Here is a 10,956-nt window from a genome sequence, read left to right as displayed (position 1 = left end):
CTTTCTTTCTCCTCTTTAATTTACTAAATTATGATTGACAAAGCAAAATTTGTAGTGATGTCTATTTAATGCAGTTCTCAATGTATGTAAAGGCCATAAAGAGAAGAAAAGTCTCTATACTTCACTCAAACTACTAAAATTTTAACACCGAGACTGAAAAGTTATGTGGGTATAATACCCAAGCAATCACTAAAAAAAACTATTATATATGAGAAGATATACAAAAAAGCATCATGGAGGTCAAACTGGGATTTTTTAAATGTTCACGTCACCCACAGGAAGTAAATACAAAGAAAAACAAAAAGTAGAACTATCAGAAAACAAAAAATAAAATGACAGACCTAAGCCCTAATATATTAATAATTATTATAAATACAAATGGTCTAACACACTCTCAATAATCAATCAATCAATCCTAGAATAAATGAGTTCAGCAAGGTCAAAAGAAAAAAGATTAACACACAAAAATCAACTGTATTTCTATATGCTGGCAATGAACATGTGGAAACCAAAATCACAAATACAAAACACTTTACAATAGCCCCTCCCTAAAATGAGACACTTTGATGTGAATCTAACAAAACATGTGCAGGACTTGTATTCTGAAAACTATAAGACACAAATGAAAGAAATAAAAGTTGATCTAAATAAATGGAGAGACACAATGTGTTCACGGATTGAGAGACTCATAGTAAAGACATCAATTCTCGCCAAATTGCCAAGCAAGGTTAATGAAATTCCTATCAAAATTCCAGCAAGAATTTTTGTAGCTACAGACAAACATATTTAAAAATGTATAAGAAATGGAAAGGAGCTAAAATAACTAAAATAATTTTAAAAACAAAGAATAGAGTGGGAGAATTTATATATGATAGAGTTTTATTAGTCAAGACTATGTTATATTTTCAGAGGGATAGACACAGAGATCAGTGGAACAGGATAAAAAGCCAAAAGACAGGCTCACAGAATAGAGTAACACATTTTTGACAAAACTGAAAAGCAGTTCAATGGAGGGAGGAGAGTCTATCACAAATGCTGCTGGAGTAATTGGACAGCCACAGGCAAAAAAATGAACCTCAACTTAACCTCACCCCTTACACAAATTTAACTCAAAATGCATTATAGATTTATTTTTTTTAAAGATTTTATTTATTTATTTGACAGAGAGAGAAAGATACACAGCGAGAGGGGGAACACCAGCAGGGGCAGAGGGAGAGGGAGAAGCAGGCTTCCAACAGAGCTGGGAGCCTGATGTGGGGCTCAATCCCAGCACCCTGGGACCATGACCTGAGCCGAAGGCGGACACTTAATGACTGAGCCACCCAGGTGCCCCAAAAAACATCATAGATTTAAATGAAAATCTAAAACCATAAAACATTTAGAAGGTAACCTAGGAAAAAGATCAGTGTCTAGAGTTTGGTGAAGACCTCAGACCTGACACCAAAAGCATGATCCAAAAAAGAAAAAAAAATCAATAAACTCGACTTCATCAAAATTAAGTATTTTTGCTCTGTGAAAGAAAGACTCTGTTAAGAGGATGAAAAGACAAGCGACAGATTTGGAGACAGTATTTCCAAACCACGTATTTGGCAAAAGCTTCTTTCTAGAATTTATAAAGAATTCTGAAAACTCAACAGTAATAATAATTTTTAAAATTCCAGTTAGGAACTGGTCAAAAGACAAGATATTTAAAAAACTAAACACACCCTTACCACATAACACAGTTGTTTTATTACTCCCAGGCATTTATCCCAATGAAATGAAAACTGATGTCCACACAAAAACCATACATAATTGTCCAATAGCAGCTTTATTTGGAATAGTCAAAAACTGGAAACAACCCAAATGTCCTTCAACCAGTGAAGGGTCAAACAAACTGTGGAACACCCATTCCATGGAACACTACTCAGAAAAAAAAAAAAAATGAACTATTGATACACAGACAATGCAGATGGATCTCAAGGGCATTGTGAAATAAAATGAGCCCCCCAAATGCATATGCTGTATGATTCCATTTTTTTTTAAAGATTTTATTTATTTGACAGAGAGAGACACAGCAAGAGAGGGAACACAAGCAGGGGGAGTGGGAGAGGGAGAAGCAGGCTGCCCGCTGAGCAGGGAGCCCGATATGGGCTCGATCACAGAACCCTAGGATCATGACCTGAGCCGAAGGCAGACGCTTAACGACTGAGCCACCCAGGGGCCCCATGATTCCATTTATATAACATTACTGAAATAACAAAATTATAGAAATGGAAAAATAGTGGTTGCTAGAGGTTAGAAATGGCGGGGTAGAGGGGAGTAGATGACAAGAGAGATTCAGCATGAGGGTGATGTTGGTGGTGATGAACTAGGTCTGTATCTTGAATGATCTGGTGGTTCCATGAATTTACACATGTGATGAAATGGCATAGAACTCTACACACATGTTGTACCAAGGTCAATTTCCTGATCCTGATTAGGTTAAGATGTAACTATTATGGGACACTGGATGAAGGGTTCAAAGAACCTAACTGTATTATCTTTGCAACTTCCAGTGAATTTATAATTATTTCAAAATAAAAGGTTTAAAAAATGCACCAAATGAGGACGCCTGGGTGGCTCAGTCAGTTAAGCGTCAGCCTTCAGCTCAGGTCATGATCCTGGAGTCCTGGGATCGAGTCCTGCATGGGGCTCCCTGCTCGGGGAGGAGCCTGCTTCTCTCTCTGCCTATGGCTTCCCCCTGCTTATGCTCTGTCCCTCTCTCTCTCTCTCTCTCTAATAAATAAAAAAATAAATAAATAAATCTTTTAAAAAATGCACAAAATAAAAAACATAATAGAGATGGGATGAAAATGAGGGATGGGCAATAATAAGTAGACTTTAACACAAAAGAAACAAGGTTGGTCTATATCGAAACTAGATAAAGTGAAATTCAAGGGCAAAAACTTTAAATTGAGACAGTTAATGATAAAGCACCAATAATAAAAGATATGCTCCATAATGTGTTACTGTCATTAACCTTTTCATACCAAACAACCCAGAAGTAAAATAAGTAAATAAAACTAAACTTTATGGAAACACTTTTAAAGCCTTTAAAAAGCAGCTCAATCAGAGCAGAAGATTTTTACTCTATTTCTTTCAGTCCAGATATAGAAGATTTTAATAATATAATCAGAGAACTTGATTTTGTGAATATATAAAAAGGTATCTGCTATAGCCCTAAGGGAATTATTTTTTTCTTATTCCATATTTTCATATTTATAAAAGCAAACCATGTAATGAATTACAAATACTCAGTGATTTTCCAGAAGCAGGGATGCACAAGTGTGTTTATAATCATTATTCAGTAAAACCAAATACTACCAAAAGATGATAAAAATATCCATTTGAAAATTTAAAGAGGAAATTATGTATAGGATAAATTACCTGTAATGCAATGAAAAGGAAACTCATATCAATACCTGTGTTCTACATCTAAAAGCATATTCAAAGACACTGCTTGGCTTTGGATATTTTTATAGTATTAAAAGGCTAACTAAAAGCAACTGAACCAACCACAGAATGAAATTCTGTATTGGTATAAACAAAATCTGGAAGGGAACACACAAAACTCTAACAATTGTGTCTGTGGAGGAAGCTGAGACTGAAACCGATAGTTGAGGAAAACTTTAGCTAATCTATAATGTTTGAAGTTCAACCCCAGCTGCACCCATTATTTATGCAAAAATCCATAGTTTTTTTTTTTAATAAGAAAAAAGTGATTAATAAATATATTGCACACCTAATTTGGGAATTCAAAAATAAAAGACTAAACAAAAACTTAGAATATATAATATTAGAAAGAATATATAAACTTAGAAAGAATATATATTATATAAATATATAAAGAATATATCAAGCCATGGGTGATATTAACATGATCATAAGAGAATATCAAGTACAGATGAAATCAATCACGGTCATATTGAGAGCAATAGCAGTAGAGCCTAGTGTGTCTCCTTCGTCCCCATCCATGTTCACAGTTTTCCTTGACTCCAATAACTTTAGGACCCATGTAGACAAACAAGGGAGCTGCAGAGCAGTAGGAAGAGTAAGGTTGAGTCTGGATAGTTCTACCTGGCTGCAAAGCCCAGCTCCAACACTTAGCAGTTTTGTGGCCTCTACAAGTCACGTAAGCTCTCTTAGCTTCGATTTGTTTTGTTTTCTTTCATTAGGATAAGAATAAGAACACCTTGCAGAGTGGCTATGAAAATGAACTGTAACCATTTATATAAAATCATAGGGCATATATGTGCACACACATACACAAACAAATCCATACATACATGTATGGATAGCTAGATGGATGGATAGTAAGACAGACAGACCTATATCTGTCTTTTTTTCTTTCTCTAGACCTTTATTCATACGCTTAAAAACATACATGAAATGTGGGTTCTAGAATATTAATCGTGATTATCTTAGGATGGTGTGAATTCTGATGTTTACTTTCTTTGTAGAAGAAAAGAGAACAGAGTTGTCTGGTTGTCCCCGTGTCCTCCGGGCAAAACTTCCTGATCTCCCTCAGGCTCCCAGGAAGTTGTCAGTTGTCCTAAAGCTACTTAAGGGTGGGAGACACTCTAGGGACAGACGAGTATACTTTTTGTTGAGGCTACTTGAGTGACACTCAGAACTTTGCCTGAGAAATGATGCATTTTATTTTCCTACAGGTGGGCCATGTCGGAGGCATTCATGCTGCACTTTCTAAATACCTGGAAGGCAATCTGGGACTGCAGCCTAGTCAGGCAAACAGCTGGCTGGGTGCTAGTTGCCGCAGGGTATTCTTAGAACCTCTGACTGGGTCCTCAGGGCCTGGTATCCCTTATGGCCCAGAACCAGAAAGGCTGGACAGCCTTCCCAGTCCCTATACCAGTACAGTCCAGGGGTTATGCACAAGCCAAGAGAAGGGGATCAGGCACATGGCAGCTAAGATCGGGTCCCTTTCGACTTTAAAAGAAAATCCAACTGTCTTTCTGCAGGTCCCTAAGAAGTGGGAAAAACCCCAGAGACCTTCACTGACACAATCAATACATTACCTAAAAGTCGGTTGTCAGTCCAACGCTTTCATATCAAACCATGTTCAATGGAGTACAAGTATCTCACAAAGAATATACTGATTGTTTGAGGAGACTATAGTGAATTTAGCAAGCAGATTGTCTGCAGAGAAGAAATGGAACCTCTCTGGAAGGGAAATGGGGGTACAGAATGTATGGCAGGAGACGGGGTGTTGGTTTTCTGGAACACAGACCACGAGGCAATCAGAATCAGCCAGCCCCTCAGTAACCAGGAACTGGGCTATTGCATGGAATGAGGAATGAGATAACACCTGCAAGAAAATGTGCACTTACAAGCCTGAACCCTCTATTAGTGTGGGGGTGATTATTCCTCAAAGACTGTGTGTGTGTGTGTGTGTGTGTACACGTGCGCACACACCCACTATATACATATAATTTTTTGACTCATTTTTTTCCACTTAATAGTAGATTTTGACCATCCTTCCCATTGCAAAGATACAGACCTAGCTCATCCTGCCTCAACTTCTAGGATAATTAGGAGTTCACTGCATGGCTGTGTCATTGGGTTGGTATTTCCTGGTTTATGGTACAGATGAGAGTCAGTGGAGGTTCCCTGTGCCCCTGGTCACTCAGGCTCAGAGGCTGCAGGCACACCTTCCTTCTCCTCCGCTCCCGGGCTGAGCAAAGGGAAGCTGAGCAGGTCATTAGCGGGGTCCCCAAGGTCCTTCCTTCCAACCCTGCTTTCTGCATGGCCCCCAGCACTCCCAGCCCTGCTACTCTAAACTGGGTGGTCCTTCCCTCCCAGTGCTGAATCCTGGAAATCTGGAAATTACTGGTTCCAATGCCATCGGCTTCCTATCACTCCAAACTTCCTTTGTATCTCGGGACTATTCATGGCACCATTTTCAGTCCTCCAATCCATTTGCAGACTTTTCTCAATTTCTTCATTTCAAAGGTCAACATATGGACCTAACTCACCATTGTGAAACCAGAAAATATGCATCCTTAAAGCAGGACGGGAAGACGGAAGCGCTTATTCAAAGATTCATACCCTCAGGGCGCCTGGGTGGCTCAGTCAGGTGAGCGACAGACTCTTGATTGCGGCTCAAGTCATGATGTCAGAGCTCAGCGTGGGGTCCGCTTGAGATTCTCTCTCTCTCTCAAAATAAATAAATAAAATCTTTAAAAAAGAAAAAAAGACTCACACTCATGACAGACCATAATATAACTGGAGAATCTTAAGGACTGGGGTAGCAGAAAGAGCAGAGGGTAGAGGTGGGAACATTCTTTCAACAAGTATTTTCAGAGTGCCTTCTGGGCACCACGGTTCCGCCAAGTGGCAGGGGACGAAGGGAGAGGGACAACCAGATGCCAGAAGGTGCAAGAGTTTGCATGGCCCATTTCTTCTGTGGTGTTAGGGTCTCCTGGAGAACCGTCTATGAGTGGCCCTAGTCACACGACAATCAGTGTCCCTGACCCGAGCTTGCCGTGCCGTGGGCAGCAGGTGCCACGCTGGTCCGCCTTTAAGGGGCAGGAAGAGTAGCCACAGAGGGGAAGCACCTGGCCAGAAGAAAAAGCCCTGACAAGCACAAAATTCCAGTAAGACCCAATTTTTAAATAAAGTTATCAGATCAGAAATCCAAACAGTGAGCACTTAAGAACAGGGAGGTGCATAAAATAAGAAAGTGCTGTACTCGGCACTTTTTCGGATGGGTGAGAGTTATGACCATTGTGCTTTTAGTGCCTGGGAAGGGTTATAAATAGCCATGGAGAAGGGATTTTCCCATATGCTCTTTCAAATATGCACACACACACACACACACACACACACATTTTAACACCGTGTTGTATTTTTCAGATGGTTTCAAATTTAAAACAAATGAATGACTCAGATGGAGATAATTGAATGTGCCAAGTTTTAACCAGCAATGAGTTACACCAAAGGAGCTAAGAGCATGAATGTGTGAAGCAGCCTCTGGACACAAACCAGGACTCTGACCCTCGGAGAAGAGAGGGTTCCCATGGAGAAGACTTGTTTCACTAATTGCACAGAGCACCTGGCCACAGGATTATGAATACTGACCTTTCCTGGTATACCCAGATGGATCCTTCCATGGGCAGCGCCGAGTGCCCAGCAGTGGAGAGAAAGGGCTCTGGAAAGTCAGCAGAGCATTCTTTTGTTTCGGTCTAAGCCACAGACAAGGAAAATCAGAATTTTCTCTCTGGACTCAGGGCCCCCCATCTTCTTTTCCAGTAAAAAAAAAAAAAAAAAATCAAACTGAGAGGTATTTCAGGATTCTACAGTCATGATGTCTTGACTGCCTACAAATGATTAATTCTTGTCCTGGCAGTGATCAAAGGAAATCTGTTTCTAAACAATGCTGCCACATGAACAGAATCAAGAAGAAAGATCTGGAAAAGGTGTTCTCCTACCCAGGGGCTGCAACACATGCTCAGAGGGCATTTGCATCAGGATGAACAATAGAAATACGCATTTCTCCATCCATTTGTTTATTTCTTCTTCATTCAATAGCTATTTACTGAGTGTGTTGGGCACTAAGGGCTAGGGAAGGGACAAAAATGAATGCATTTCACAAATATATGTTGAACACTTATGATGTGCCCGGCTCTGTATCAGGGGCTGGGGATCAGTGATGAGTAAGACCAGCCAGCTCCCTTACCTTATGGAGCCTGCCTTTTGCTGGGGAAAGACAGACAATGGGCAAACAAACACATAACTAAGCAAGATAATGACCAGGAAGGAAGTAATGACCAAGAAGGTCAAAGAGGTAGACATTCCTGGGAGAGGCCAATTTGAAAAGAATGGTAATGCCACTAAAACTTGAAGGTTAACAAGGCAGTAGTTACATAAAGAGCCAGGATGAGCATTTCAGCCTAGGGAACAGTGGAAAGTGGGAAAGGTCACGGTGTGTTCGCAGCACTGAAGGGACCCACATACTGATCTCTTCCATGTTATTCAGATACCAGATTCAGCAGCAGTAGAATGATTTATGGCACGAGGGGCATCGAAAAATGAATATAACTTTTCCAGGAGAAGATGGAGGCGTCCATGCCCTTCCTGGCAGATGAGGGGACAGATCCAGTGGTGGTAATGTTCCAAGGCCCCAGGGTCCATTCCTCTGGGGTTGATAAGGTTAGGACACGAAGGAATGAAAAGCACTGCTGTGTTGCAATAGTTAGAATGGATTCGACAAGCAAGGGACTTCCTACAACGGAGAACAACTGTTGCATTACCTTGCAGCAAATGAAGAAAGTGCTAGAATTTATTCAATTACCAAAACATAGCCCCATTTATGGTGACATTTAGAATTCTAGTACTACTGAGTTTTACGCTGTTTATGGTTCTATGCCTGCCAAAGGAATGATTTTCAACTTGAAATGTGATCCTGTATATGACCGTGGAGCTGGTGTTCTAATGTCTAACTTATTTAGTCCTCATGGCCATATATTAAGGTTAGCTGGGTTTAAAAACCTGGCAAACAAATGCAATCATGGAATGTTAAAAAATACAAACCTATTTCTAAACCAGCAGCCTCTGATCCTACATATTTTGCTTGGTGCCCAGATGGGGAGCACATTTTAACTGCCATGCATGCTCCCAGGTTGGGTACAAGCTTTGGCATTAATAATGGGTACAAACTTTGGCATTATTCCAGCCCTATCCTGGCAGCCATTTTTTGGATAGGCTATTTCCAGCAAAAACATATCTTATTAAGCAATTAAAAGCGAAGTACCCGACGAAGAATCTAAATTTGCAGTGGTTGGTAGACTCTCAGCTTAAGAAATAAACCAATCACCAATTCCAAGCTCTCAGAGAAGACACCACTGCTGAATTAGAAATCACAACCAGGAAATGATAAGCCATTATCAAAAGCAGCTCTTAAAAATCAAAGGCAATATGAGGCTAAGAGAGCTCCAAAGCAGGAAGCAAGAAATAACAAGAACCAAGATTTGGCACCTACCCTGCCCCACGGAGCACACCCCGAAATACTGTCTCTGTTCACATCTGGAGACCCTGAGACAGATGAAAAATTCAAGACTCAAAGACCTGAAAGCAATTGAACCTTGAAAGAACAATCAGCAACAGAAACACAGAAAAACTCTAAGTCGGAGAAATTTTAAGAGATATCATTCTTCTCCAGGAGCAGGAAGATCTGAAATTGGTTACTCTAAAGATTGACAGAGAGCAAGTTGTTAGCATAAATCAGTGGAAATACATCTTCTGTCTAAAACTCCGCAGAACACCTGAATTTCACCTGCCCAACACGTACCCACATTGTTTACTGCTCATCTATAACTCAACCATATATTCCATTGGAATATAAGTGAAATTAGTTAATAATGTCCATTAAATTGGCTTTTCCTACATTTCAATACATGTAGAAAAGAGATGCAAATTTCATAGCTAAGCTCAAGGGACTGCAAGTCAAACATCATTGTTATTCAGTGTAATTTACCATATAAATGAATAAAGACATTTTAAATTTAAAAAAAAAATGCAACCCATTAGATTGGATAAAAGAAGTCAGTGCAAAACAAGCAAGGTATACAAAAGTTCATTTCTGGGAGTGCCTGGGTGGCTCAGTCGGTTAAGCATCTGACTCTTGATTTCAGCTGTGGTCATGATCTCAGGGTCCTGAGATAGAGCCCTGAGTTGGCCTCTGCGCTGAGCCTACATAGGATTCTCTTTCTCCCTCTCCCTGTGCCCCTCCCCCTCTCACACACATCCTTGCACTCTCTCTCTCTCTCTTAAAAAAAAAAGTTCATTTCCATAACTTTAGAATGAATGTTAATTTCTTTCTCTTGAACTTGTATTCACTTACTAATTTGTTCAGGAGAAACTCAATTCAGTAATTTTCTGAAAAACTGAATTGCTTTATAGTCCACTTCCTCCTGGAGCATTTAAAGTCCCCGTTATTGTATTTTTAAACCAAGACTCTATCCATTGAGGATCCCCAAAAGAGTCTGAACATGTGCCTGCGTGTCATTTCTCATCACAAAAAGGAATTTAAGCAGTCTCTTTGGTAGCCTGGAATGGTCAGAGATGGAGCTGGACACGGAATTCTGATGTGCTGAGCCTCTCATTTATTTCTGTATGTGTATTTCTTGCCTCCCACAAGCTAAGCTTTGTCTAAACATAGTCAAGATAAATTTAAAAATCTCATGTGGAGTCTGTCGTGAAGGACATTGATAATATATGTGAAAGTTTCTAACAGGTAACTGAACTTTAAAAAAAAAAGTCATCTAATTAAAGCAGTAGAGCACAGAGAAGAGAATGCTCTGTAGCAAGAACAGGATCCAGAGAAACTGCTTTGAGAAACCAGAGGGCTGTAGCCCCATTCAGCTCCCTGCCTGTGATACCACTTGCATAGGAAGACTGGGAAGTCACATTTCCGCTAGCTCGCCCTGGATCCCTGTCTAGACCCAGCTGCCTGGCAGAAGCAGGTCTCCGTGAAGCCTCCAGCAGGGCCGGAGGATGGCTGAAGTTTGTGAGGAGGGCACCATCCACCCAGAAGGTGGTAGGTCTCCTGTGATTTTTCTCTGTTCTCAAGTTTTTATCTTGAATACAAACTTGAGTTGTTTGCGTTGTTGCAGGACACAGAATTTCTCTTTTAAACTTTACGTAGCTGATCCTAGGTGCAACCATGATCCATGCTCTCCTTCCTTCTGGAGAACTCTGCTACTTCCCCCTGTGGGCAGCAGGATGCCATCTCAAACACGGAAGGCATGCTGTAACGTGGGGAGCGTGTTCCTGCTGCCGTGCTCTTCAAGGCTGCGTCCACGGTGACCAGAGACAAGGCAACTAGGTATGTGGGTGCCACGGGACCCTTTCACACTGAGGTCGTTGGGAGGTGAATGGTTCCTTAGAACAATAGCTGCTTGGAGAGATGGGAATCTC

At 40.6% G+C, this 10,956-nt stretch overlaps 1 pseudogene; it reads left to right on the top strand.

Moving 5' to 3' along the window:
* The first annotated feature begins 8,094 nt into the window (after positions 1-8,094).
* On the top strand, positions 8,095-9,382 carry LOC116649482 (annotated as a pseudogene).
* The last annotated feature ends 1,574 nt before the right edge of the window (positions 9,383-10,956 follow it).

Source organism: Phoca vitulina, unplaced genomic scaffold, assembly GCF_004348235.1.
Source record: "Phoca vitulina isolate PV1807 unplaced genomic scaffold, GSC_HSeal_1.0 scaffold48, whole genome shotgun sequence".
NCBI lineage: Eukaryota > Metazoa > Chordata > Mammalia > Carnivora > Phocidae > Phoca > Phoca vitulina.
The sequence above is the reverse complement of the archived record's forward strand: the minus strand, read 5'-3'. Positions and strand labels throughout refer to the sequence as shown.